The sequence below is a fragment of the Equus przewalskii genome, chromosome 3 (genome assembly GCF_037783145.1).
Source record: "Equus przewalskii isolate Varuska chromosome 3, EquPr2, whole genome shotgun sequence".
Classification (NCBI taxonomy): domain Eukaryota; kingdom Metazoa; phylum Chordata; class Mammalia; order Perissodactyla; family Equidae; genus Equus; species Equus przewalskii.
In genome coordinates this window covers 80,593,769-80,621,332 of record NC_091833.1, presented here as the reverse complement: position 1 = coordinate 80,621,332, position 27,564 = coordinate 80,593,769, and the positions used below count along the sequence as shown (strand labels likewise).

The 27,564-nt window shown below is 42.4% G+C and overlaps 1 protein-coding gene across 4 annotated transcripts in view; it reads right to left on the bottom strand.

Annotated features, from left to right (window-relative positions):
* The window catches only part of TEC (tec protein tyrosine kinase), a 123,311-nt gene extending 100,462 nt beyond the window's left edge, over window positions 1-22,849 (bottom strand). Inside the window, exon 1 of one of the 4 annotated variants that reach the window (XM_008521611.2) lies at window positions 22,603-22,849. The gene's annotated coding sequence lies outside the window, so the exon portion shown is untranslated. Of the gene's footprint in view, window positions 1-1,710; window positions 1,814-22,341; window positions 22,446-22,602 lie in introns of those variants that run through there. The other 3 variants (XM_070615012.1, XM_070615014.1, XM_070615013.1) reach the window with 3 other exon arrangements.
* Between the last annotated feature and the right edge of the window lie 4,715 nt (window positions 22,850-27,564).

Sequence of the window (27,564 nt, the reverse complement as noted above, 5' to 3'; positions counted from 1 at the left end):
ACTGAAACTATAAAACTCTTAGAAGGAAACAAAGCTGTAAATTTTTGTGACTTTAGATTAGTCAATAGCTTCTTAAAAATGACGCCAAGAGCATAAGCAACAAAAATAAATGTATAAATTGGACTTTATCAACTTAAAAATTTTTGTATGTCAAGACACTACCAAAAGAATGAAACGACAATCCACAGAAAGGGAGAAAATATTTGCAGAAGATATATCTGATAAGTGTCTAGTATCTGGAATATATAAAGAACATTTACCATTGAACAATAAAAGAAAAACAATCTAAAAATGGGTAAAGGACTTAAACGGACATTTCTCCAAAGAACATGTACAAATGGCCAATAAACACATGAAAAGATTCTCGACATCATTAGTCATAAGGAAAATGTAAATCAAAACCACAGTGACATACTACTTCACACGCACTAGAATAGCTATAATGCAAAAAAAATTGAAAAATAAGAAGTATGGGCAAGAATGTGGAGAAATCAGAACCCTCACATATTGCCGGTAGGAATGTAAAATGGTGTGGCCACTGTGAAAAACAGTTTGGTAGTTCCTCAAAAGTTAAACATAGAGTTATCATATGATTCAGCATTTCCACTCCTGAGTATATACCCAACAGAACTGAAAACATAAAAACTTGTACACAAATGCTCATAGTGGTATTACTCATAATAGCCAAAAAGTAGAAACAACCCAAATGTCCATCAACTGATGAATGGATATGTATATCCATACAACGGAATGTTACTCCACCATAATAGGGACTGAAGTATGGATAGATGGTACAACATGGATGAACTTTGAAACCATTATGCTAAGAAAAGAAGCTAGACACAAAAGGCCACATGTCCTGTTGATTCCATTTATACGAAATGTCCGGTAGAGGCAAATCCACACAGATAGAAAGTAGAATTCTATTTGGATGGGAAGAGGGAAGAACTGAGGGGTATGGGTTTCTCTTTGGAGGGACAGAAATCTTTTGGAATTAGATAGTGGTGATGGTTGCACAACATTGTAAATATATTAAAAACCACTGGATTGTACTCTTAACACGGTTCAAATGATGAATTTTATGTTATCTGAATTTATTCTCAATAAAAGAAATTTAAGAAATATACATATTAAAGAATACATGTACAATAGGCAAATAATACACAGATGAAAATTAAAAATAAAAGGAGAAATCAGAAACCAAAAGGCAGAAAAAATTAGGGTGAAACCAAAGCTTATTTAGGGCTTGGTTCTCATGTCAGCACATATGGCAAAAATGGAATATAGTCAAAATCAGCCTTCAATATTCCACAGAAACACAGCCACAGTGGAGACTGACATACTGTCTCTGGGTGAGTCCAACACACATCAGCAGAAACGTCCACTAGTGCTGAAACATATATGTTAGCATTTGATGAAAACAACAACAACCAAAAAACTCCACCCCATAATTAGGAGCATAAAACAATATAAATGTATTCTTTCTCAGGATTCCATAGATTGGGTGGGCAATTCTGGTCTCGATGTCTAGGATGGCCTTACTCACATTTCTGGCACTTGCAGGCTATCGGCCAAGGCACCTCAGTTCCCTCCCATGTGGCCTCCTCAGCAGCACAACTTGGTTTTATGCATATAGTTCTCAGGGCTCCAAGAGCAGCAAGAGAGAGCAAGCCCCAATACATAACACATTCACGTCTTTGAATACTTTACCTTGCTATTGTCTCACAGGCCAAACCAAGTCACATGGCCAGGTCAGTATGGGAGGTGACTACTCAAGGTGGAGTAAATATGTGGAGGTGAATGAGGAGGCCTTTTTGCAAACAACCTAGCACAGAAAAAAAAATCGATTTTTGGTATTTTGGCATAGCCTTAGATAAAGTAATTGGCCTGGACTTAGAGGACAGTTGTGTGAAAAAGTACTTATTTTTAACCACTAAAATCATATTCAGCACTGAGATGCTCATGCAAAAACCTTTGCAAACTAAGACAGATGAGGGAGCAGCAGGTTCCCACATGCCCCAGCCCTCCCCCTGCTCTGGGGCATATGCTCATCGAATGGAATGGAGAATAGAATCACCCACGCTCTTTAAAACTGTTGTTTCTTTTTCTCTTTTCTTTGTTGACCCATAGAGAACTCTGAGACGTTTATTGCCATTGTGCAATAAATTTGGAGCTTCTCAAAATCCAGGGAACAAAGGAAACATAAAGCCTCATAGAATAATAATTTTTTATGATACACACCAATTTACCAAAAGAAAAACTTTGCCTGTCATTAAATTCTAAGGAGAAACTAGTTTATGGGGTCATAAAGGATAATGAAAGAGAGTAGATGATACATCTTCAATAGAAGTTTAGGCAGAAATTATACAAATAATCCTCATCTGGCTGCTTCTCATATTAACACTCGATAATGGCTTAGTAAATAAAGCCTTGGGAAAAGCATTTCTATGTGGTTACATTCTTATTAACTCAAGAAATAGGAATAAAGTATAGAAATAGTTAGGTAATATGATCCTTGGTCTATATCTGTTAAATATTATCTTAAGATCATTTTTGGCAAAAGTTGAACAAAATTCAGTTTAAGATTTACTCTTCAGTATGTGACACAAATGTAAATATTATACTAATATAATATAAACAACATATTTGTTGTAAAAAACTTTTAAAGGCTAATATGATAGGCCAAGCATTTTCAGCTGTACCCTCCTGAATGACCCAATGCATCAGAGAACCAACAGTCACAGAGATCTACAGCGTCACACCAGAAGCATTTACATTTTGAGATTCCGACTTCATCTGACTTAAGCCCTGCTTCTTGACTTGGTGTTATTTCTGCTATCACTGAGCTAACATTCCTCAGATTGCTGTAGAGAAGAATAACTAAGACCCTGGCAGGTGTCCTTTTCAGTATTATTTCTGCCAAACGAGAAAGCTCTAAAAGGCAGAGTGGCGACAGGTGTGGTTCTCAGTTTACGGCATGAATTACACAAGTAGACACAATAATATTTTAAATGAGTGAAACAGCAAAGCAAATTCAAAGCACTTAACAAAAATCCTCCAAGGCTGTTAGGACACTCCTAGATAGGGTACTGCATCTTTTCACACCACCACCCTCTCTCACACACAGAGAACATACCGCAAGAGGGCTGATGAAAATAGATGCTTAAATACCACCAAATGTATACTTGAACTTAAACAAAATACATTTTAAATCACCATTTATTTAATACATTTGCATTACATTACACTTTAAAATTGGAGTTACACTCCTTAAAAAGCATACGAAGCAAAACTTCTATCGCTCAGCTGGAATTCCAGAATGTGTGCCTTGTCTAGGATCTACTGCACTAGGCAATCACCCTAAAGTCTGCTAGTCTATGCATACATGGTAATACCTGCATGCTGGGTGCAACTGGTTCTTTATATTGATCAAAACATCAAGTCAAACTGGTATAAGAACCTGGACTAGGAAGTAGCACATTCATTCACATTCCCTTCTTAGTTCTGCCCAGGACCTGCCCAACTAGTTACCCATATCAAAATCTAAGAAATTGCATGTATCAGTTTCATTATAAGAAACACCGAGCACCACCTACCAAGACAGAATAATTCCAAAGAGGTCTCTCCTCTACAACAGTAGAGTGAGCCTAATACTCAGGGATTCCACCTGCGCAGTGTGACAAGAGAACTCATATATACTTTCCTATTCCGGATGATGGCTGAAACTGTTCCAATAGCGGATATACCCTTTCATTCCAAAATTAGAAAGAAAATGTAGAACCCAAATACCCCTGAAGAAAGTAATTCACAATGACTAAAGTTTATTCTGAATACTCAATCCCATCCTCTCTTGCTATCGCAAACGTTTCTGGCCTGCAGTTTCCCCCTCTCTTTGGGGCACTGTACCCTCTCTACTGGATCATTCCCTTTGGCACAGTAGCATCACTTACATTCCCAAACATAAACCATTCCCTTTACCCACATTCACCTCCAACTACCAGGTCACTTCTGAGTCCCTTTAGAAGGGATTAAGGTTACTGTCCCTCTTTCTCACCTCATGTGCTTTCCTCAAACCACTCCAGCTGGGCTTCCAACATTCTCCTAAGACTGCATTTGTCAAGGTCACCAAGGACCTCTTTGTTGCCGAACCCAGTGGTCACTTATCTTACTTGACCTCCCAGCAATGTTCAACACAGCTGACCATTCTCTCCTTGAAATGGTTAGTTTCTCTTGGTTCTCTGTGACACCAAAGTTTCCTGGATTTTTCTCCAATCTTAGATATTGCATCTTCTCAGTCTCCTTTGCTGGCTTCTATTTTTCTGCTTCACCTCTAAACACTGGTGTGCGCCAGGGCTCTGTCCTGGGCTTGCTTTGCTTCTTCATCTATATATTCTCCTCAGAGGTGGCCTCACCCAGTTCCATGGCTTGAAATACCATCGATATGTTGATAACTCCGAAATCTATATCTTCAGCCCTGTCCCCAAGAACCTCAGATTTATATATCCAGTTGCAAACCTAACATCTTAGATATTTGAATATCTAACAGGTATCTCAAATATAACACAGCTAAAACAGAACTCTAGATATCTCCTAAAACTTGCTCTTTGCCTAGTCTTTGCCATCTGAGCCTCATCATCTCCCCAGATGCTCAGCCAAAAATGTAAGAGTTATCTTTGATTCATTCCTCTCTCTCATACCACAAATCTAATCCATCAGCATGCTCTTTGGACTATACTTACAAAATATTCTAAACCTGAATATTCAAGTCTCTACTTCACTCTTCTCCCATTAGTGCAACTGATTGCCCTAATGGCCCTGATTTTTCAAACCTCCCTGTATCTTTTCACACCTCTCTGTGTCCCTGCCCTTTGGTGATGCCCTCCCACACTAAGTGTAGATGTACCCATGTAACCTTGACCCTTGCCCTGACCAAGTGGGACAGTAGCAAAATGACACAATCTAAAGCTTAAAAATCTGCTTGCTTGTTTCTTCTTCTCTCTTGCTTCTTTGCAATCACCATGAGAATATGACTGGGCTAGCCTGAGAATAAGTCCAGGCTAACAGAGAGATGGAACATAAACACAGAGGAGAGCAGAGCTGTCCCAGCCATCTCCTCTGAGGCCATCCTAGACAGCTGACAGTCAGCTGGCCCTCCCAAACACATCAGAGAACCCAGGCAACATCGCAGAGCTGCCTACCTGACCCGCAGCTGATCACAGACACATGGACAAGCCTAGCCAAGATCAGCTGAGCCTGGCGCTAATCAGCAGAACTACCCAATCATGCCATCACCTCATGAGCAAAAATAAATCCTTATTCTCGTATGCCACTGAGTTTATGGGGATGTTTGTTACATGGCATTACTGCAGCAATAACTGATAGAGCCGCCATCATCCCTTGTCAGGACTATTGCAATATCTTCCTAATAGGTCTCCTACTTGCTTATCTTCTTATAATTCTTTCTCCATTCATCGATCAACAAAAACTTTTAAAAACATAAAGCAGTTCATGTCCTCAGTTCTGCTTAAACTCTCCAATGGCTTCCCTGCACTTAGACTAAAACCCAGTCTCCTTAACCTAGCATACCACCTACTTGCCCAACCACATCTAGTATCACTCTCCCCCCGGCCGACTTTGAGTCAACCACACCAGCCTTCTTCCTGTTCTTCAAACACAGCAAACTCATGGCATAGCGGGCTCTTTGCACATGATGTTCCCTCCACCTAGAAAATCATCCCACCTGCTCTCCCTCGCTCGCTCTCTAGCCAACAACTTCTTGTAACTCAAATCTCAGCTTAAATGTCACTTTGGCAAAAGGCCTTCCCTTGACTACTCAATCTAAAGTAGACAACCAGTCACTCTCAGATCCCTATTTTAATTCTTAGCACGATACTTATCACTACATGACATTTTTCTTTATTATTTTTGTATGTGTGTGTTCTCCCCACTGACTGCAAGTTTCACACAAGCAGGAACCTAATCTGTATATTCACCGCTGGATCCTCGGCTCCTAAAACAGTCCCTTCACATAGTAGGTTCTCATTTTGATGACTGCTACCTGCCTTACGGAATAAAGGAATGATCAGATCCTTTCTGAGATGAGGTTTTTACAAAGAATGAGGAGCTAAGCAAGTAATTCCATTCCAGAGCACAAACAGGAATATCTAAACATGTTAACTCAAGGCTTCCCAAACTGCATTTCTCAGAACACTAGGACCTGTCAGATCACACCAGACCATAATCTCATAAGGGCAGGGACATCAGCTAATTTTATTCTCTACTGTAGACCAGCACAGTGCCCAAAACACACTCTCATAGTATGTGCTTACTGCATGCTTGTTGAATGAGTGAATGAACAAACATATTTGGGAAAAGCTGGGTTAAATAACATCAAACTGGCTTCTTGTATGGATTTCTCAGAGCCTTTAATACGTGAACAGGCTCTATGAATCATATAGAATGCAATGTTTCCTAACCTTATTTGATCAGAGAACTCATTCCATTTCCCTTGAACCATCATGACATTTCCCAGTTGCAGTAGCCTATAAAATAGCTTGAGAAAAGTCTTAAGCTTATATAATTTAAGTCATTTTTACCATCATGAAATAAGTTACCTTATACATAAAGTAATTAAAAGACCAACTAATTCGATTCATATCTAGTATGCAGCTGTTTCCTCCCAAAGCCTACATCTTCAATCTCCCATCACCAGGCAGGGCCTCGATCGCGCCTACCTCCGAAGCAGCAGGCATCTTTCTTGGTTTCTCTGCTGCTCATAACCAATCTGCTCTGCAAATCCCTCCATCTTTTCTTCCACTATCCCTTCTCTCTACATCCCTAGTCTTACTATGAACTTTCTTAAACTGCTCTAATTATTCCTCTTCTCCTTTAACAATCAACCCAATCAAGTTTCAATCCTGTAATTTATTATATCATCCCACCTCTGAAAACTTTTCAAAGTTCAGTAGTTGCCCCTTATCTGTGGGAGATACATTCCAAGACCCCCCAGTGGGTGCCTGAAAACACAAATAGTATGGAACCCCATATATACTACATTTTCTTCTTATACATATATATCCATTATAAAGTTTAATTTCTAAATTAGGCACAGTAAGAGATTAACAACAATAACTAACAATAAAATAAAACAATTATAGTAATATGCTGCAATGAAAGTTACTGTAGATTTAGCAACCTCAGCATATAATTTTTTTCTTTCCTTGTTAAGTCGAGAACTTTCACCTTTTCACTTAAAAGAAGCACTTTACGGCCTCTCTTTGGCATATATGAATTGCCAGTATCACTACTCTTGCACTTTGGGGCCATTATTAAGTAAAAATAAGGGTTACTTGAACACGAGCACTGTGATACTGTAACAGTCCATCTAATAACCTAGATGGCTACTAAGTGACTAACGGATGGGTAGCGCATACAGCGTGGGTACACTGGACAAAGGGATGATTCATGATGCGGGGTCGGTGAGCCGAGGAGTCAAAAGAAAGATTTCTTGGACTCTCAAGATCTGGCAGTAGTGCTCTTTTATTTAGAGAATAGTGTGGAATAGCATGGGGACAGGACCCATGGGCAGGCAGAGCTGCTGCGTGGGGACAGGGCCCACGGGCAGGAGGAGCTGCTGCTGCTGCCAACATGGGTGGAGAGTAGGGCTAAATTTAAGGCATAGGTATGTGAGTTATTTCTTTACAAGACAAAGGAGAGAATATGTAAAAAGAGTTGTTAAAATGGTATCAGTGCCAGTAGGGTCTGGTTATTGGGTGGTCCTATAACTTTTAGATAAGAATCAAACCAGACTGAGTAAATGGCAGAAGTCACCCGTTTAAATATTATCTTCAGCTAAAGACAAAGGAGGATTTTTTGGGGGGGGGGGGGGGCGTCAGTTACATGAAGTTGCCAGACAGTAAACAACTTAAGTTCTTGCCTTTGGCATTGATTAAGAGTTTCTAGAGACAAGGTCATCCCCCTTCTTCCTGGCACAGAGAGGAGGCATCTTTACAGATGGAGGTTTCCCTTACAAATGTAAATGTTTCCCAACAAAGGGCAAGCAAACTCCACTCCTCAGAGTTGCTTTTATTAAAGGTAACCAGCCCCCTCCTCATCTGCAGTTTTAAAAGTAACCAGCCTAAAATAATCCTCATCAATTCACATCCCAGATGGGATGGAGCAAGACTGCGCAAGATTTTTACCACGCTACTCAGAATGGCACACAATTTAAAACTCATGAATTATTTATTTCTGGAATTTTCCATTTAATATTTTCAGACCATGGTTGACCAAGGGTAACTGAACCCACGCAACGCAAAACCAAGGACAAGGAGGAACTACTATACTTCTTCTCCCTTTTATAATAAAGGCTGTTCCTTCTCATGCATTCTCCAAATTGGACCTCGTTAGAGTCATTCCTTAATCTTAACTAAATACAATCATGTCAAATCCAACCTGGGTTCCCTGTTCACTTACTACCACTTTTTTCCAAGGGCTCAAGTGGGTAAATACACCGGGCCTTTTCATATCCCCATGCCCTGCTTCTGTTGTTCTCTCTACCTGGAAGAGCACTTGTTGAAATCCTACTCATTTTTTAAGGTCCTGATCACAGGTAACCCCTTTTATGAAGTCTCCCTTATTTTCCACTCCTGCCACAATTAACTACTAACTTTATCTATGCCAAGGCAATCGCACAACTTATATAGACATACAAAGTTAGTTGCACATAGGAATGTAGAGATGGCAGAGCTGGGAGAGAAGACCGTGAACCAGATGAGTCTATCAGGGAGAATGACGGAGAGGTTGGTGACAAAAGGAGAGACCAGGAGGGCATTTGCATGAAAGGCTTGAACTCTAAAGGAGAAAGGGTTTCAGCATGACCTGGAAACCAGAATGTTACAGCAGAGAGAGCTGCAGAGTAGGGAGTGTTCGCATTCTCTGAGGTGGCTGGGGTGTGGGAGAGTTGATTCACAATGGAACAATGCCCTCAGAGGGCCGGAAAGATTTGGAAGGAAGCCAGCAGAAGGATGGAAGTTCAGAATCACCGGGGAACTGAGAGTACATAAGAAGACAGCTGATCAGAGAGGCTGGGAGCCAAGGAAACTGGGAATAAGAGGCAAAGCCTTGGCCTAAGCTGGCTGAGATCCCAGATGGGGTCAGAGGCCAGAGGAGTTAAGTGTTGACAGTCTTTGATCAGCATTCAAAAGTAAGTTGATGAGTAATTTTTCTAATGTCTATGAAGAACAGACTTCTCTAATGCTCCACTCCAGAGACAATCCTCATCCCTGCGTGTGGGCTGTGCCATGGGGGTAGAGGGTGAGGGCAGCGGTGAGGAGGGATTGGGTGTGGCATCTCCTTTCACTGGGGCAGGGGTCATGGACCTAAATGGGATGAAGCAGACTTACCATATACAGAGTCTACAGGGATCAAAAGCCTCCAGGCAAAGAGCAGGCAACAGTAGGCACCAAGGCCCAAGAGATCATCAGCTCATCCAAAGGGTACACAGACAATGGCAATGGGAAATCCAAGACAAAAATATTCATCTTGTGAAAAGTCTGCATATCAGGCAGGGCTCGTTTGATTGCAAATAACTAGATTTAAGCAAACAACAACAAAGGGAATATGTCTGCTCACATAACCAAGAAGTCCTGGGACGCTGGCACATCTGAATCCTGGGGTTCAAATGACACTATCTGTGTTCTCACCACCTCTCAGTGCTACCTCACATGGCATGCCAGCCTTGTTCATTCTCTCCTACTTCAAACAGCTTCCCCCACGTAGCAGGGAAAGATGGCCCCCAGGAGCTCCAAGTTACATCACTCTAGCAGCAAAAACTCCCAGAGGAAAAGAATGCCTCCTGCCTTAAACTGGAGCAGAAAAGCAGCCTGATTGGGCAAGCCTGGGTCATGTGGTAACCTCTGAACCAATCACTAGGTCAGGTGGAGGCACTTCTCAGATTGGCCAAAGCTAAGTTACATGACCACACCCCCACCCCGGAGTTAGTGTCCACCCCACCCAAACCACATGAATTGGAGACAGAGAAGTTCCCCAAAGGGGAACTTGGGAAGGAACAAAGGAAGGAAATCTGGGCAGACAAATAATAAGTCCACTACAGTGTGGTCACTTGTCAGTTAGGCCCCAGGTTCCAAAAGAGAAGCCCAGTCCTGCTACTTAGGGCACAGAAAGGCTTTGAAGTCAGACAGAACTGGTTTTAAATTTCAGCTTTGACACTTACGAACTGTGTGACCTTAATTTCTCAGTGCCTCAGTTTCCTCATTATAAAATGGGAATAATAATAGTACCCACCTCCTAGAGATGTCTGGAAAGATTACATGAAATAATGCACACAAACTGCTAAGCACAATGCTTGACACAAAGTGATCAATAAACGGTAGCTGTTATTAGTAATAATAACAATCATGACAATTATTAGTTAGAACAAGGATACCACACGAAGGCTGAGCTGTGACTGGGTGAAAGAGAGAGCCAAGTCAGTGCTCGGATAAATCAGCCCTGGGTCAAGTTTTGCGTTTTTTTTTTTTTTTTGAGCAAGATTAACCCTGAGCTAACTACTGCCAATCCTCCTCTTTTTGCTGAGGAAGACTGGCCCTGAGCTAACATCCTTGCCCACCTTCTTCTACTTTATATGTGGGACGCCTACCACAGCATGGTGTGCCAAGCGGTGTCATGTCCGCACCCGGGATCCGAACTGGCGAACCCCGGGCTGCTGAGAAGCAGAACGTGCGAACTTAACTGCTGCGCCACCGGGCCGGCTCCTCAAGTTTCATCAAAGGCAACTTAGGACACAGTACAGAGGCCCCAGTGAACATTAAGATAACAATTCAAATCAATAAATGTGTTAAATACCTACTGTGTGCCAGACACTGGGACTACAATTACAAATAAGACACACGGCTCCCAGGTAAACTACCATGAAAAGTGACTATGGCTTCGTGACAATATTTTTGGAGGAGGAGAGGTTGTCTGAAGCTGCTTTGTTACTTCCAGCCACAGGCTGTGGACACTGGGAAAGTACCGGGCATACAAGAGAACAATGCCTGGGCCCAAATGTTGTAACGCTAGGAAGGAACAGAATGGCTATAATCACCTCCCAAAAAAATGAGTTGGCATGAATAAGGAAAAAATGTCTCCTCCTTTAAAAACTTTACTTCCATCTTCCAAAAAACTGTCACAGTAAATAAACAAATCTACCAGATCTACAATGTGAATGACATCCCAGAGTTTTGCAGTGTATAACCTGTACAGCTGTACATGGCAGCCTTGAGCATAGGCAGGGAAGATGAGCTGGGGGCTGAGAGGGTTCAGGAGATAGGGGTGGGGATGGGGAATCTGGGAGTCCCTGGGTCTTTGGAGACAGAGAATAACTTTTGCTACAGAGCTGGACTGATCAATATGGTAGCCACTCACCACAAATAGCTCCTGAGCCCTTGAAATGTGGCTAGTGCAAATGAGGAACTAAATGTTTTATTTTTATTTAATTTTAATTCATTTTAAAATTTAGAACTAAAGCAGTATAAATATGTTTCCATTAATCACAACTTTCCTGTTTGGTCAGACTACTTTTCACTCTATCCACTGCACTGCGTAAGACATTGTGTTGCATTGCATTGTACTACATGGCTCATATCAAGCTCCTCAGCTTTTTCTGGTTCCTCATTAATAATTTTTACATGATAATATGGTGAAATTGTAATATTTTTATATCCTGGGTTACACAAACTATATTATTACAATTAATTTCACCTGTTGCATTTTGCTTTTTTCAATGTGGCTCCTAGAAACTTTTAAATTACATATCTGGCTCACAGAATATTTCTATTGGACCGTGCTGCTATGAAGACGTTTTAGGATCTACAGGGTCAAGGGGCGTGGAGTGATACCCAGAGGAACTGATTGCTTCCGTTCTGTTTGAAGCAGACCTTTATGTTTTCTTCTAGGTGTCCTCTGTTTACCAGGAGGTAAATTAAGAGAGGGGGAGGGAAGGAGGATACCCCAGTGCATATAGGTCAGTAGAGCTCGGACGGCTTGCTCTGGAGTCAGACTGTTCTGTTCTGAACTCTGGCTCCACCACTTCAGCAAATCTCCCTGAATCTCCCTGATCTTCAGGCTCTTCATCAGGAAAATGTTGAAAATAATCTTGCCATACTTCACAGAGCTGTTGGGAGGATCACATGAGATAATCTATGCAAAGAGTTTAGCATGGAGCCTGGCACATCTTACGCACCCAATACACATTAACTACTGGGAGCAGGCAGGCATTATTTGAGAATAAAGAAGGTGCGGATGAATGGTCTCCGGGTGTCACTGAGCTCGGTTTGACGTGGCACAAGACGGCGCACCCTGTCCGCGTGTCTCCTCAGGAAAGACCAAGCAACTGGTCTTTCTAGACCAAAGAGTTGGATGGGAGTATTTCATTCAATCTTCTATGCCACTGATAAATATATTTGCTTTTCTCTAAGTCCATTATGTCTAAGTACATTGACAAAACTCAGATGCTGAAGCACCATGAAAACGAGTAAGATAGCATTTATGAATTATCTGTAACAACAGCTAAGATTTACTTAGCTTTTTCGTTCCAAGTCATATACTTAGTGAATGTCTTAAGAGTTTACAATAATATCTGAATCTCTTTCTTGAGTAAAAAACTAGAATGTCCATCTGCATGTACAGATAGATTCACTTTACCTAAATGCACTCTTTACCACTCCCCTGCCAATGTGCAGAGACTTGAGACCAACAGTTTGGCTTTTTAGTGTCCCAGCAGTTTGTTGACTGTAAACTTGGAGTTTCCGCTGTGTACTCCCTGTTCTACATCGTCTATTTCAAAAAATAATAATGAGACTAATTTACTCCCATTTGTATCCTGAGAAATGTCCACCTACGTCTAAGCTTTGTTGTGTCTTTCCCCCCTGTTCCTGATTTGTAAAAACGTTTCTCCCAGCCTCCCACTGACTCAATTGATTTAATTGCCTTTGTGCAGTCTTTTCAAAATCACTTCGAAAATCACAGTTTATCCCTAGCTTCCACAATTATTTAATGCTCTTTAAGAACTCTAGTGAACTTGCCAAACATGATTCCCCCTTACAAAGAAGAAGCCTATCCCCCTGAAAGGTTCTATTTGCTTAAAAACTGGAAAATCCACTTTCCTGACACATACACACTCATGCAGAATTTATTTTAGATTCCACTTGTTCCACAAAGTCCAAGAAAAACTCCACAGGTACTACATTAAATTTACCCTTGGATTCTCAGCAAGCCACTACGCTCCATGAGGCTCACTTTTCTCATCTATAAAATGGGCATAATATAGACGCCCTTTGCCAAAGAGAGTGAGCCAACCCATTATTCATGAATGTGCATAAAACACTCTGAGTATAAAACACTTAAAGTCCTTTACAAGCATTAGGCCATGAATCTTTCTGAAGTGGACTGTTAATTATGCATCATTATGCTTTGTTTAATAGATGGAAAACCTGAGGCGGGGTAACATAATACCAGTTAATAGCTAACTTAGAAATCCAGCCCAGGCTTTAAACATTAGACAGAAAGGTGTCAGGGGGAAAATCTGAATAGGAATTCACTCTGCTCTGGTTCTTTATCAAGAAACTACATCAACGCGCAAACTCCCTAACGTTGCTGGCTGTCCTGCCACCTACTTCCTCATGCAGTCCAGGAATGGGAAAGTGGGTGGGAAGGTTGGAGCTCCCTATGCAAGAATTTATAATGCCTTCCTCTGCTTACTGGAAGGTTTGTGAACCCTAGACCAGGTACTGAGGTCAAATGTAGTTTCACAGGTGTCATAACAACCTCTGCACCTTTTGTTACTGATCCCTGGGAACTCTTCCTACCAGACATCCACCAAATGAAATGAGGCTATAGACATTACCAACAAAAGCACGGCCTCTGCAAATGGAGAACCCTCTGTCAGGTTACTCTGGCTTTATTATCTGACCTACAACTGAGTACATAACATGCCTCAATAGCTCCAGCTAAACCTTGGTCTTCACACAAAGGTGATAACAGTTGATCTGAAAGGTCAAGAAAGAAGATAATGGAAACTTTGTATAACTTTATGCAGCTAGTGAGCTTTTTCAAATTATTATTTTATGTCCTTCTGACAATGATTAACAGAAGTTAGAAATCCTTAATCCCAGAGTGATATTTTGAGAAATAGTCCCCAAGGAAATAATCTCCAAAAGGGAAAAAGTATACCAACACTACTTAAAAATAAATAACATAACCCCAAATGTTCAGCAATTGGGGAGTGTTTCAAAATAGCATTGCATAGTAACAAGACAGACTATCACCCAGCTGTTAAAAATGATAATCAGGGGCTGGCCCGGTGGCCCAGCGGTTAAGTGCACACATTCCGCTTCGGTGGCCCGAGGTTTGCCGTTTTGGATCCCGGGTGTGGATATGGCACGACTTGGCACACCATGCTGTGGCAGGCGTCCCACATATAACGTAGAGGAAGATGGACACAGATGTTAGCTCAGGGCCAGTCTTCCTCAGCAAAAAGAGGAGGATTGGCAGCAGACGTTAGCTCAGGGCTAATCTTCCTCCAAAAAATATAAATAAATAAAAAACTTTTTAAAAAAATGATAATCATTCCTACAAGAAAATGCCTATACGAAATAATGTTACCCAAAGAACATTATGTCTAAACTAATTATAACCTTATAAAGTAATTACATATATATATATATATATATATATCAACATTATAGAATTTTGAGTTACATAAACAGTTGCACGCAATGCTCCTTAGGTTAATTACTACATAGACAGTTGCTAAAGACTTTTAAAAAGTCAAATGATGACAGAGATGACTGAGAGGGAGTTCACCAAGATTCTCTCAGGAATGGTTTTGGCATCATTTTTAATTTCTTCTTTGTAAGCTTCAGTATTGTTTACATTTTTTATCAATGAATATATAAAACAACAATTTTCTTTTTTCTTAATGACGGCAGGGAGAATCCAAAGAGCACACTGAGAATCGGAGAATCTCAGTGGCATCTCGAGATCTACCATTGTCTGGGGGAGGCGGGAGGTTGCACCACCAGCTCTGAGTCCAAAAAACCTCTTTCAGCTACAACTCCAGAACCTACGAACAAGAATTCTTTCAGGCAATGCTTCTATATCTGGTTTAAATATGTAACAAATAAGTTGACAATCCTTAAAAAAAATTTTTAGTATTCATACCTAAATTTACATATCTAACAGCATTCATTACTCAGTTAAATTGTATTTCTGTTTCAATGCATGGTTAAAGGATCAAGCACTTTTATCACTCAAAGCAGGAAAATAAAAAAGAAAACCTACTGCCTTCTATGAAACAAAAATAACCCCAATGGTAAAAACTAACTTCGCTGCATGCTTAAATTATATTTGCAGAAAAATAAACCTTAAAATCACTCCTTTGTAGGGGGAAAAAAAAAAAGCCACAGCTTCATTTTCAGGGCAGTCACGTGGAGATCTCACAAGTTGTGGCTGAAACATAATATTGGGGAATCCATGAGGATGTGAGAGTTTCTAAGGAAAGAGTAACAAAAAGACAGTGGGGGAACGCTATTAGAGACAAAGAGAAGACGTTAAAATGTTCTCTTGTTAAATTAGGCTAGAACTTCACAAAAATCAAAGATAAAGGGAGTAGGATATTTGACAAGGAGTTCTACATTATAAGTATCTCATACAGTATACAACAGTTTAAAGTCTGTCGCTTTGATACACTGTAGCTAAACTTCTCAAGAGCTTTTAACCTTAAAAAATAAATGACGTTTTGTTACAAAAGGACAAATATGTATATTGCTGAAATCCAAAGAGGTCTTCCTCCTCCAGAAACATAAAACTCAGAGAACTGGACAACCTCATCAGCACATACTTCCCTCCCTCCTCCAAAGCCACTCTTCTTAGCCACAAAATCCAAGACAATCACAACGCTATGCTAAGAAAAAAACATATGGATGGAAAATAATAATAATAAATAATATGAGAAATAACACACTTAGGAAAACTTACATTGAATGCCCTAAGCTTCAGTCTATATAGCCAAAGTGAAGCTAAACTTTAATCAAGAATTTAATAACTTTAGGCTATTAGGTACAACTTAGATAATTATGATCAAGTATCTTTTTTTTCCTTAACTGTCAAGTAGCCACAAATATGTGGAAAGTTCATTTGGTACATTGATCAAGTATTTATTAGGCGCTGTGCTCTTCCCTAGGAGAGTTTACAACCCAGCTGAGAAGACAAAAAGGACTTATGTAAAGCACTCAGTACATTAGAGAAACACTATACTGCATGGAAACAGAGGCTGCGACGGCTTCAAAGGTTCTATTTAGAAAAGGGAAGGATGCCTGTGGAAGGAAGCACAGAGGGAGAGACGAACCCTGCAGGGATTCCCATTTGCCAAGCTTTCGTTCATAGTGGAACCCAGTAAGTTCCAGCTGAGTAAGTGTTTTCTAACCATCTTATCCTTCGCTGTCATCCTCCAGAAAGCAAGTCACTACTGCACACGCTCCACTATAGCAATTGCCACCACCGATGTTTTCTGGATTTCCAATACATAGCCAACATCCCGGCAGTATAGAGCTTTGCATTTTCTGCGCAGATAAGAGGGTTTGGGAACAATGCTCTTCCTACTTCAGTGGAAGCTGACTCTTGTGGTCATGACTCTGTATGTAAGCATAAATTCATGTTGATGTTATCAAGCTACTGCGATAGAATGCTGGAAGGTTACACTGCATTAAGGGAGCCTAAGGAATGACTCAACTGGTTAAAACAGGGTTGGGAAAATTGTGATCATCCATGAGGAGCAGGATAGGTCAGTCATCTCTGCTCAGCCCAGCCAGAAACAGGAACTTGGTGCATTCCAAGAAGGGCATGAGTTTTGAAACAGGAAGAGAGGAAGCTGCTGCTGGTAAGGCAATCGTGTGATAAACTGGCCTCCAGAAGGAAATAATGATAACCTCATTGAGACCACATGGCCACCAATGACACCAGACCCACCTTTCAGATTAAAATATTAGACTTACAGAAGCTGAGCTTCACTGAAGGGTAAGACAGTCAGAGGCCAAGGGGACAGAATGAGTCCTCCAAGACAAAGTGAATTTGAGAAATAGAAACAAGGGCTCTACAAGCAACAAGCTATACACTACCCAAGCTAGGGCTAGAGAGAGGTTTTGCCTCCTATGACAACTGTGACCAATTGGTAGTGGATGCTTAGAGTGGTATAAGGAACCTGAGGTCCAAACTGGGCTCAGTGAAAGAATATGCCCAGACTGGTCAGAAAATGTTTACTGCTGGTAAAGGTAGGGGAAATGGCAGCACCGTGCCAGGGCTGAACCATGCTAGTCTCTCAGTCGAGGTTGGTTAAGAAATCTATATTCCAGGGGCCAGCCCAGTGGTGCAGTGGTTAAGTTCACATGCTCCACTTTGGCAGCCTGGGGTTCGCAGGTTCAGATCCCAGGTGCAGACCTACACACAGCTCATCAAGCCATGCTGTGGCGGCAGCCCACATACAAAATAAAGGAAGATTGGCACAGATGCTAGCTCAGTGACAATCTTCCTCAAACAAAAAGAGGAAGATTGGCAATAGATATTAGCTCAGGGCCAATCCTCCTCACAAAATAAGAAAGAATGAAAGAAATCTATATTCCAGGCACCAATGGCAGATTGAATGAAACCCTCTACTTTCTCTCCCTCCTGAAAGTCCAATAAAGGAATTTTTTTTTCTTTAATGTATAAATCCACAAGGATGGGGAGAATGAGAGAAGAGACAACAGTAAAAACATTTTGGTGGGTGAGGTGAAGCCAAGAAACAACCTGATCTATACCACAGAATCTCCAAAATGCTCAATAATCAAAGGCATTGGGACCCTCTACAGGGAGAGGGGTAGGCTAAAATAAAGTGGATTGAAAGCCTCTTTAAAAAGCAGCTGGACCTCCCAGATCCCTTCAGCCACTCTGAGCAGATAGCTGATTGCCCCCTACCTACCCCAGCAAGAACCCCTGGAGTTTCTTCCCCACCTTCTCCCCGAGAGAGGGTAAAAAAGAGAGGGTTTCTGGATTGGGATACATCAGGCACAGCTCTGGTGTTTTCCTGGGAACACCGTGGAGGGGAATATGAAGATGCGGGAGCTAAGACTTCCAGCCCTCTTCTCCACCTCATTGCCATCACTGGCAGCCAGCTTCTCCCCTGCCGTCCAGGAAATGACTGGAAGAGCCTTTCAAGGGCTCTCACCAGCTCAAGATGGAATGACATCAGAGGTTCCCCAAATAAAGACAGCCAGGTCACCCTAAAGCCCAGTTCCCAGTCGACAAGCACATCATCTCTTCAGCTTTTGAATCGCCCACTCAAGCATGGGCAGACAACCAAGGTATTAGAAAAATGAGAAAAGCCTCTAACATGAAAGGTAGAGACCTAAACAATTGAACAGACAGAGGCAACCTGGGGAAGCTGAGTCTGTGCAGGAAGGAACAAACTTCCATACAGAAAATCATTAAGCTCTGCAGGGAGATAAGAGCAGACACTGAAAACATAAAACAAAAGCAAGAAAGAAATAGATGCACACACACCACACACACTGATACATGTGAATAAAAAAAGGAGCTTTTGACTTAAAATACTAAGTCATGAAAAACTCAGTGGAAGGATGATAAAATTGAGAAAATCTCCCCCAAAAGTAGAACCAAGAAATAAAAAGATAGATATTAGGAAAGAAAAGTTAAGAAAATTAGAGGCTCAGTCAAAAATACTTAATATCTGAACAATAAGAGTTTCTGAAAGAGACGTCACAGAAAATAAAGGAGGAAATTACCAGTGAGATAATTTAAGAAAATTTCCCAAACTGGAGGATGTAAGTTTCTGGATTCAAAGAGCCTAGCACAATGGATGAAAGCAGACCCATACCAAGACACGGCATCAGGAAATTTCAGGATTTTTGTAACCTATACATTTGTTACAGGCAAAAATTGAGGAATCAGAACAGTTCTGAACTTCTCACGGGTTGGGAGAAGTTTAACAGCCACAAGCTAGGAGGTGATGGAACAATGCTTTCAAAATTTCCATCCTAGAGTCTAAACTATCAATTTTCAGTGGAAAAAAGATAGTTTCAGGCATTTATTGTCTCAAAAAATAGACATCCCTTGCATCTTCGCCAGGGAGCTCCTTGAGAATGTGCTCTACCAAAACAAAGGAGCCCACCAAGATGGAGGAAGATGGGCCACAGGCAACAGAGATCAAACACAGAAGACAGATGATGGGGATCCTCAGGATGATGCCGAAGGGAAGTCCTCAGGGTGACAACTGTGCCCCATGTGTAGAGGGCAACCAGGCCAGATTAGAGCAAGCCAGTAGGCTCAGGGACAGGTTCTTCTCGAAAATGAAACTGATAGACTATCCGATGCATCTGAGGGAAGATTTAGAAAACCAGCCAAGAGTTTAGGATTGAATTAATGATGAGAACATAAAAAACTAAGCAAATGAACAAAGCAAGCAATTATTAAGTCCAAGGAAAACAAAACATTGTACTTGGCTTAGCTACGAATATTGATCTAACCAAAACTACTGTTTAACTAACGCAAGGATGGGAAAAGAAGGAAGCTGTGGTTGTGTTGTGGGTTAGAGGAAAAAAGAGAGCCAACTCATCATCTTCCACAATGGGAAGTCAACAGGTAACGCTTCAAACGGAAACACTCAACCACAAGCAATAAGTATCAAAATGACCAGCTCAAAGAATCATGAGTGGCTGTTGCTGGAGAGGGAGAAATGTAACTTGGATAAAAGTTTAAAACTAAAAATTAAAACAAAACACTGGCTTCAACCCACACACACACACATTTTCCCATTATTTGCTTTTTCTTTGTTTTCCTAATAACAATTTGTTTGGAAAAATTCCACCCTTGTTTAGCCTAAACAAAAGAAAATGTAATTTTCTACATGCAGACCACAGTAGCTGTGGTCATCTGAGCTCTGAGCAGTCAAACGTGGTGGGAAAGTTAACAGAATCCAGTCCAAGGAAGGACTAGTTGAGCTAAGGCAGAGAATAAAAGCAAGCCCAGGTGGAGGCGAGCTGGGAGGTGCAGGTGAGCTGGGAGGTGGAGGCAACTACTAAGGCCCTCTCCTCTGGGGATCTTTTCAACAAAGCTATTCTCATGGCATAATCACAAGGTGCAGGGTAATTTTACAATTGCCAGTGACCATGGGCCAATTTCACTCCTTTCTAACAGGTTCCCATGCCCAGTTTATGACCCTAATCCAACCAAGGCAGCTGGCCCCAAAGCAGTTGATCTGGGTTCAACCTCAGTCACTCCACTTTGCCTGTGTAGCCTGGATAAGAGAGCACAGTATCTGAAACAGATGATACTGTCATCAACAGATATTTGATGATACTGAGCATCCAATGCTGAGATACTGAGCATCCACGGGGAACCCAGCACTAGGCTGAGGGTCCACACCCCTGTCAACTATGTGGACCAAGTCTCCCTGCCCTAAACAATAATTCTCCCTAGGGATGGGAATCCAGAGAGAGGTGGAGTAGGGTGGAGGCTAAGGAGCTGGAAAAGCTGGGAAGGGGATGGGAGGCACCAGCCTGATCAACCTGGAGGAACCTGTAGGCAGAGGTGTGCTTGGAGGCCCAAGGCCCAGGCTCCCAAAACTCCAGACACCCAGAGGAAGACAAGGAGACCAACAATTCTTCCCCAAGCAGAAAAGTGGCCAGACACTGCCCACAACCCTTCCAACCACCCCGTCAAGGGTCAACCTCAGGGAGCAAAGGTCTCCATTCTCTGACCTTTACCATGATTTGATAAAACATAGTCGCTGCCCTTGAGCAACAAGCTGCTGAGAAAACATGATGACTATCTTGATCTCAATACAGAATAAGTACATAAACAGGTTGAAAGTGACAGAGCAGACATTAATATTCTAGATTCCTTCCTATTTGGGAATATGTGAAAATTTTAGTTCACGGAACTATGTGGAGCAAAGGTATTGACAACTAGAGCACAGCACTGATTTGCATGATTTACGTTACAACACTTGCCCTATACAGTTCCCCAAGCCAAAATGTACACATCCTTGTGGGAAGGATCAAGATCGTTAACATAAACATGCTGAAGGAAGCAAGATGAGTTGGCAAGAGTAGTAACATATTGATCAGATGAATTGGGCTATGGGGAAATTATAGGTCTTTCCTAAACACTGAAAATGTAACTACACCCCAAAATACTTTCAAAGATATATTGAGAAAATTACACACTTTTCTCCATATAAATCATGACATTCTATAACACGTGACTCTTGCCAACTAAGGAGCTACCAGTGTCACAAACCAACCTGTTAAATCCTAAGCTTATTTGGGAAACCCATTGGTTTGTTGGGGTTGTTTTTTTTCTCCCCACCTCCTTAGGGCAGAATCATGCAAAAGAGAGTAAATGCTCAGAATTTCCTAAGAGGAAAATGGGCACTCACTGGAAAAATACACAGTATATGCTCAAAACGCTTAACTATTTTGGATAACCTTCAAACCACTTAGCCACCAGCCATCCTGTTGTTCCAAGTTAACACTGAGATCAACCCTTCTAATCAAATATTCCAGTTTCCAAAGAACGGCAACAGATGAGCCTGTTTCCGTACCCGGTGCACAGCAACATGTTATTCTTCCATGAAAAGTAAAAATCAAATCAAAAGGACACTTAGGAACCGAGGAAAAGTGCACACTCCCGGGTCAAGGCTCTAGTTTTTGCAATACATGCATTCAGCAAATCGCTGTTTTCAAGATTCAAACACAATTTCCCAGATTAAAAAAAAAAAATGTGAGGTTGGTGGGGTGAGGCGCTCGGACACGCGCAATTGTGGAATGTTTCCGTCCACTTTGCCAACTTGCAATCAAGACTGCGCTACTGCCCAAGCAAAGAGGAGGAATCAACCTTGCCTCGCAGCTGGAAAGTGAACCCAACGCTGAACTTGCCGCAGGGCGGCCTCGGCCCAGGGACCCAAGGGGAAAAGAGGCGGGTTCCTCGGCAGAGCCCAGCGCCGGAGCCCGGGAGGCGGAGAGCCAGCGGCCGCCCGGAAGGCACGGCTCCGCTGGGACGCGCACCTGTCTGTTCTTCCCGGACCGAAGGGGACGGGATCCCTCAACTGGCGCGACGCCCCGCGCTCACGGTGATGCGAAGAGTAAAAAATCCTTCCTCGTTCCACGAGGGTCAGTTTGTGAGCTTGCGGGACGCACGTCTGGCCGTGCGCATCCCAGTCCTGACCCTTCCCCGCCCGGATCCCGCCGTCTCGAGGCCGCCCCTGCCGGCCCACGGCGTCCTTACCTGGCTGGAGCACGCCGGCTGCGCGGAGCCCGGGACAGTGTGCCCCGCCGCCGGCGCCGCGGAGTCCCGAGCCTGACGCCCGCCGGCCCCGCCCCCTCTCGCTCCGGCCCGCCCCCGCAGGTCCCGCCCCCGCTCGCCCCGCCCCGCCCCGCCGCGGCCCCGCTCGCCCTGCCCCGCCCCGACCGGTTCCCACTGCCCTGGCCCGGGCTCAGAGACCAGAAGCCGGGCGGTGGGCGGTGCGTCCCCGCTCCCGCGACCCACCCGGAGTTTCTGGGAAGTCGCAGGAGTGTCCCTTGTATTCCAGGACGTGGCGCTGGACCTCCCTAGGCTCGGCCTTCCTACGCCAGGAGCACCGCCCCTCGAGGGCTCGGACGTCCCGGCCGCCGCAGAACCCCGAGCAGTGCCGCCTGTGGGTGACTGGGGACTTTGTCGGAATTAGGGGCCGCACCTCCCCTTCCGCTAAGTGGTGGCAGGCCAGGCAGGTGACGCGGTGCCATGGAGCGAAGCAGTGAGTTTTACCAAAAGAATAAGTGTTTACTGTCCAACCTGAGGCAGTGGAGCAAATCGGATACACTTATAGGGTCACGTGTCCTCACTCTTAATATAGTAACGCCTGCTTATTCATTGAAGAACTGAAAACTGCACTTATATAAGTCTATGTGCCAGGCACTGTTCTAGGAACTTGATATGTGTTAACATTTCTATGAGGTATATGTTATCACAATCCCCCATTTTATATGTGGTGAAAGTGAGCCATGGAGAAGTTAAATAACCTGCCTAATGTCACCTAACCAGTAGGTTGAAAGACTAGGGTTCAAATCCAGGTAGTCCTCTTCCAGAACCTGGGCTCTAAACCACTGCTATCTTGACTTACCAAAATTTGGGAGTCCGTCATGTCCCATGAACTGCTGCAGGCCTGGGGAATACAAGACTAGGACTCTGCCCTCAACAGCTTTTAGTCTAGTCGGGGGAGAAGGACAATAAGTAATCAGTAGGAAAGTAAAAAGTGAAGCCATGCGTGCGGCCGGCCAGGTGGCCCAGCGGTTAAGTTCGCATGTTCTGCTTCGGTGGTGGCCGGGGGTTTGCCGGTTGGGATCCCCGGTGTGGACATGGCACGCTTGGAAAGCCATGCTGTGGTAGGCATCCCACGATTGGCATCGGATGTTAGCTCAGGGCTAATCTCAAAAAAAAAAAAAATGAAGCCATGCACGTGTGAGAAGTGTCTTGACTGAAATAAAGCAGAGTGATGGAATTGGGAGTGATGGGGAGGGAGAGGCCATTTTAGATGTAGTGGTTCTGGAGGCTTCTCTGAGAAAGTGATGGTGGAGCTGAAGGCTGAAGAATAGCAGAGGCAGTCAAGCTGAAGATGAAGCTGAAGGAATGGCAAGTGCATTAATAATTATCATGCTTCATGCTTCTTTAGGACTTAAAAATATGCCTTTCTATATTGTCTGTCCTTTGATCATGCAATAACACTGAGAAGAAGCTGGACAAGAGTCCATTTTACAGGGAAAAAAAAAATCTAATGATCATAATGGTTTACTGACTTGCCTAAAGTCATACAATTAACTAGGAAAAGGGCACGTGGTGGGGATGGGAAGAAGGCATGGATTTGAGTCAAGATGAATGAATCTAGTAAAATTTCTCTTTTGTGACCTACTGTCCCCTCCCAGCTCCACTCTCTTCTGTCTGTTATCCAGTTCAGATCCTTGTGTGGACTAATTAACATAGTTTCCCCCAGGGCAGGTGTTTTTGAGGGAGCAGAGGCCAGGAAACTTCTGAAATTCTATGCCAAAAGAAAATGTGTGTGAAGGAGAGGGAGAGTTGTAGTTATGGAATTATGGTAAACAAATAAAAAAGTTGGTTTTCTCCCCAAAAAAATGCTCAAGTATGTATACATGTAAGTGAGAGGACTTGAAATCTTCATCAAATGGACTGATCCCAAAAAAGTAAGAGCCTCTGTCCTAGGGGATTAAGTGATATTGTGGTGATTAAAAGAAATGGTTTCCAACTCCCTCGGTCTGTTCCAGCTGGGTGACTCTGGTGGCTCATATTTCTGACTTAGCGGAAAGGAGGCTCTCAAAGTTTATGAAGTTTGATTGAAAGGGCAGCAAACCCACACCCTCTCTAATCCCTTCACAAAGTTTAAGGTTAAAAGAGAGGAAAATGGTCTCAAGAAAACCAGAGGACTGACCTGTAAACAGAACAGCTAGATCAATAGAAGTCCTTATCATTGATAATGGGGGTGGTTTCCATAACATTATACTACTTCCTGAAGAAAGCTTGTATTATATTATCACATAGGTTAAGTAGGTGGTGCCCACAGGTGTGTCATCCCAAAGCATGATAAATTGATAATTGTTTTCATGAGGGTGTTGAGAAGAGAGAAAGAGAGTGAGACTATCAGAGAACTTCAACTACATCAATGAAAAAGTGTCAAACTGAACTCAGGATGTGGTAGGCTAAAAAAAAAGTTAAATCTCATTATTTCTTTTTTTTTTTTAAAGATTGGCACCTGAGCTAACAACTGTTGCCAATTTTTTTTTCTGCTTTTTCTCCCCAAATCCCCCCAGTACATAGTTGTATATTTTAGTTGTGGGTCCTTGTAGTTGTGGCATGTGGGATGCCGCCTCAGCATGGCTTGATGAGCGGTGCCATGTCCGTGCCCAGGATCCGAACCAGCAAAACCCTGGGCCGCTGAAGTGGAGCACGCGAACTTAACCACTGGGCCACGGGGCCAGCCCCTCATTATTATTATTTTTTTTTTTTTTTGAGGAAGATTAGCCCTGAGTTAATTGCTGCCAATCCTCCTCTTTTTGCTGAGGAAGACTGGCCCTGAGCTAACGTCTGTGCCCATCTTCCTCTACTTTATACATGGGACGCCTACCACAGAATGGCTTGCCAAGCTGTGCCACGTCTGCACCCAGGATCCGAACTGGCAAACCCTGGGCCACCGAAGTGGATTGTGGGCACTTAACCACTGCACCACCAGGCCAGCCCCCCCCCCTCATTATTTCTTATGTGAAAAGTTCAAAAGCTTTAATAGAAAAGAGCATACAAAGTTTAGGCCTATATAACTCAAAACTTTTACATTGAGCCCTCATCAAAAAAAGGAATCTGTTGGTGGACTTAGAAAGATTTCTCCTGGGACCAGCCAGGTGGCGCAGCAGTTAAGTGTGCACCTTCTGCTTTGGCAGGCTGGGGTTCCCTGGTTCAGACCGCAGGTGCAGACATGGCACCGCTTGGCAAGCCGTGCTGTGGTAGGCATCCCACATACAAAGTAGAGGAAGATGGGCACAGATGTTAGCTCAGGGCCAGTCTTCCTCAGCAAAAAGAGGAGAATTGGCAGTAGATGTTAGCTCAGGGCTAATCTTCCTCAAAAAAAAAAAAAGAAAAAAAAAGATTTCTCCCTTCAGCTCTAAGGAGAAGATTCAAACAATACGATGACTGCCTTCATTATTTTAATAAAATTGAGGTACAGAATAAAAGGCATTTATATATTCTTCTTGGGAACATGGACTCCCTTCTTACAAGATATCCCCATGGCTTCTATAAAATTGGTGTGTTTAGATGAGCAATATCAGATTGACATAATTTTAGTTCCTTGAGAGAAGAAACTGCCTCTCTCTTTTTTTTTTATTTTTGAGGAAGATTAGCCCTGAGCTAACATCCACTGCCAATCGTCCTCTTTTTGCTGAGGAATATTGGCCCTGAGCTAAGATCTATGCCCATCTTCCTCTATTTTATATGTGGGACGCCTGCCACAGCATGGCTTGATGAGCGGTGCGTAGGTCCACACCCAGATCTGAACCGGCAGGGTGCCAAAGTGGAGCAGGCAAACTTAGCCACTATGCCACCAGCCGGCCGGCCCCATGCCTCTTTTTAACTTGCATACAGATTCCACATTGTGCATAAGAAGACACACAGGATCAATCTGAAAGGTTTGTAAATAAAGTGGTGTTTGTATTTGGAGCTTCTCACACTCTAGGGGACCTAGCCCATTATAGGTGAATAATACATGTTTGTTGAATGAATGAATGATGACAACAATGATGATAATAACGCAGACCTTGTCAGTCTTGTATCAAGAGTCTGTTCCTATGTGAAGATGACATCATCGTGATGGTGTAATGTCTGCCTCTCTTTCCATCATGTACTGAAGGTAGTTACTTCTTTGGAACTATATAGAAGGAAGGAGAGAGTTTTAATTGTTGGACACAAAATCAAAAATTACACTCCCGGGAACAGTTGCTGAATGAATAACTCAAAAGAAAGAAAAAGCACCATATGCAAAGTATGTTTATAAGATTATCACTTAGAATAATAAAATAATTAAATGTCCAATAATAGAGAAATGTTTAAGTAAGATATCTCAGTAGCATGGAATGTTAGTCTATCATTAAAAATGCTATCTATGTTAATAAAATAGAAATGTGGAGGAAAGCTTATGACCATTAAATGAAAAAAGTAGAACACTTTCGTTTTTTAATGCATCCTATGATTACAACTAAATAAAAATTATGTGGGAAAAAAATATTGGATTGAAAATTAGAACTATGATGAACAGTTATTGAGGGGGTGGGTTCCTAGGTGCCAGGCTCTGTTTTAAGTGGATTAGATTAATTCGTCTAATTCTCACAATAACTGCATGAAGTAGGTACAGTTGTTATCTTTCTTTTACAGATGAAGAAACTGAGGCAGAGCAGGTCTAAGCAATCTGCCCAAAGTCGCACAGTTAGTGAGTGGCAGAGCCAGGATGTGAACATACAGACATACAGTCCAGAGTTTACAATCTTAACCGTGTAAAGCTGCCAGAGAAAATAACATTTGAATCGTGGATCATGGTTTTTTAAAAATATTTCCTTGTATAATATTTTTATGTTGATTTGATAGTAAGCAAAAACTTTTTAAATTACAGAGTCAGAGAAGGTATCATAGAGGTGAAACCAGATTATGCTCCGAAGAAGAAACAGATTCAAAGGTAAGGATGAGAAAGACGTTGAGGGAAATCATCTGGGTCTGGCCAATTTATGTTTTGGATTGGGATCTAAATAGTGTTTCGAATGGGTCCATTATATAAGTGACTTGATAGTTCATGAAGATTGAAATAAAATGAGCTATGTTACAATAAAATGATATATTCAGTATTATGAGTATGACTAAAATTTGTGTTCTGGCCTGATGGCTTGCACTTGCTCTTTCTTCTGCCTAGAATGCTTTACC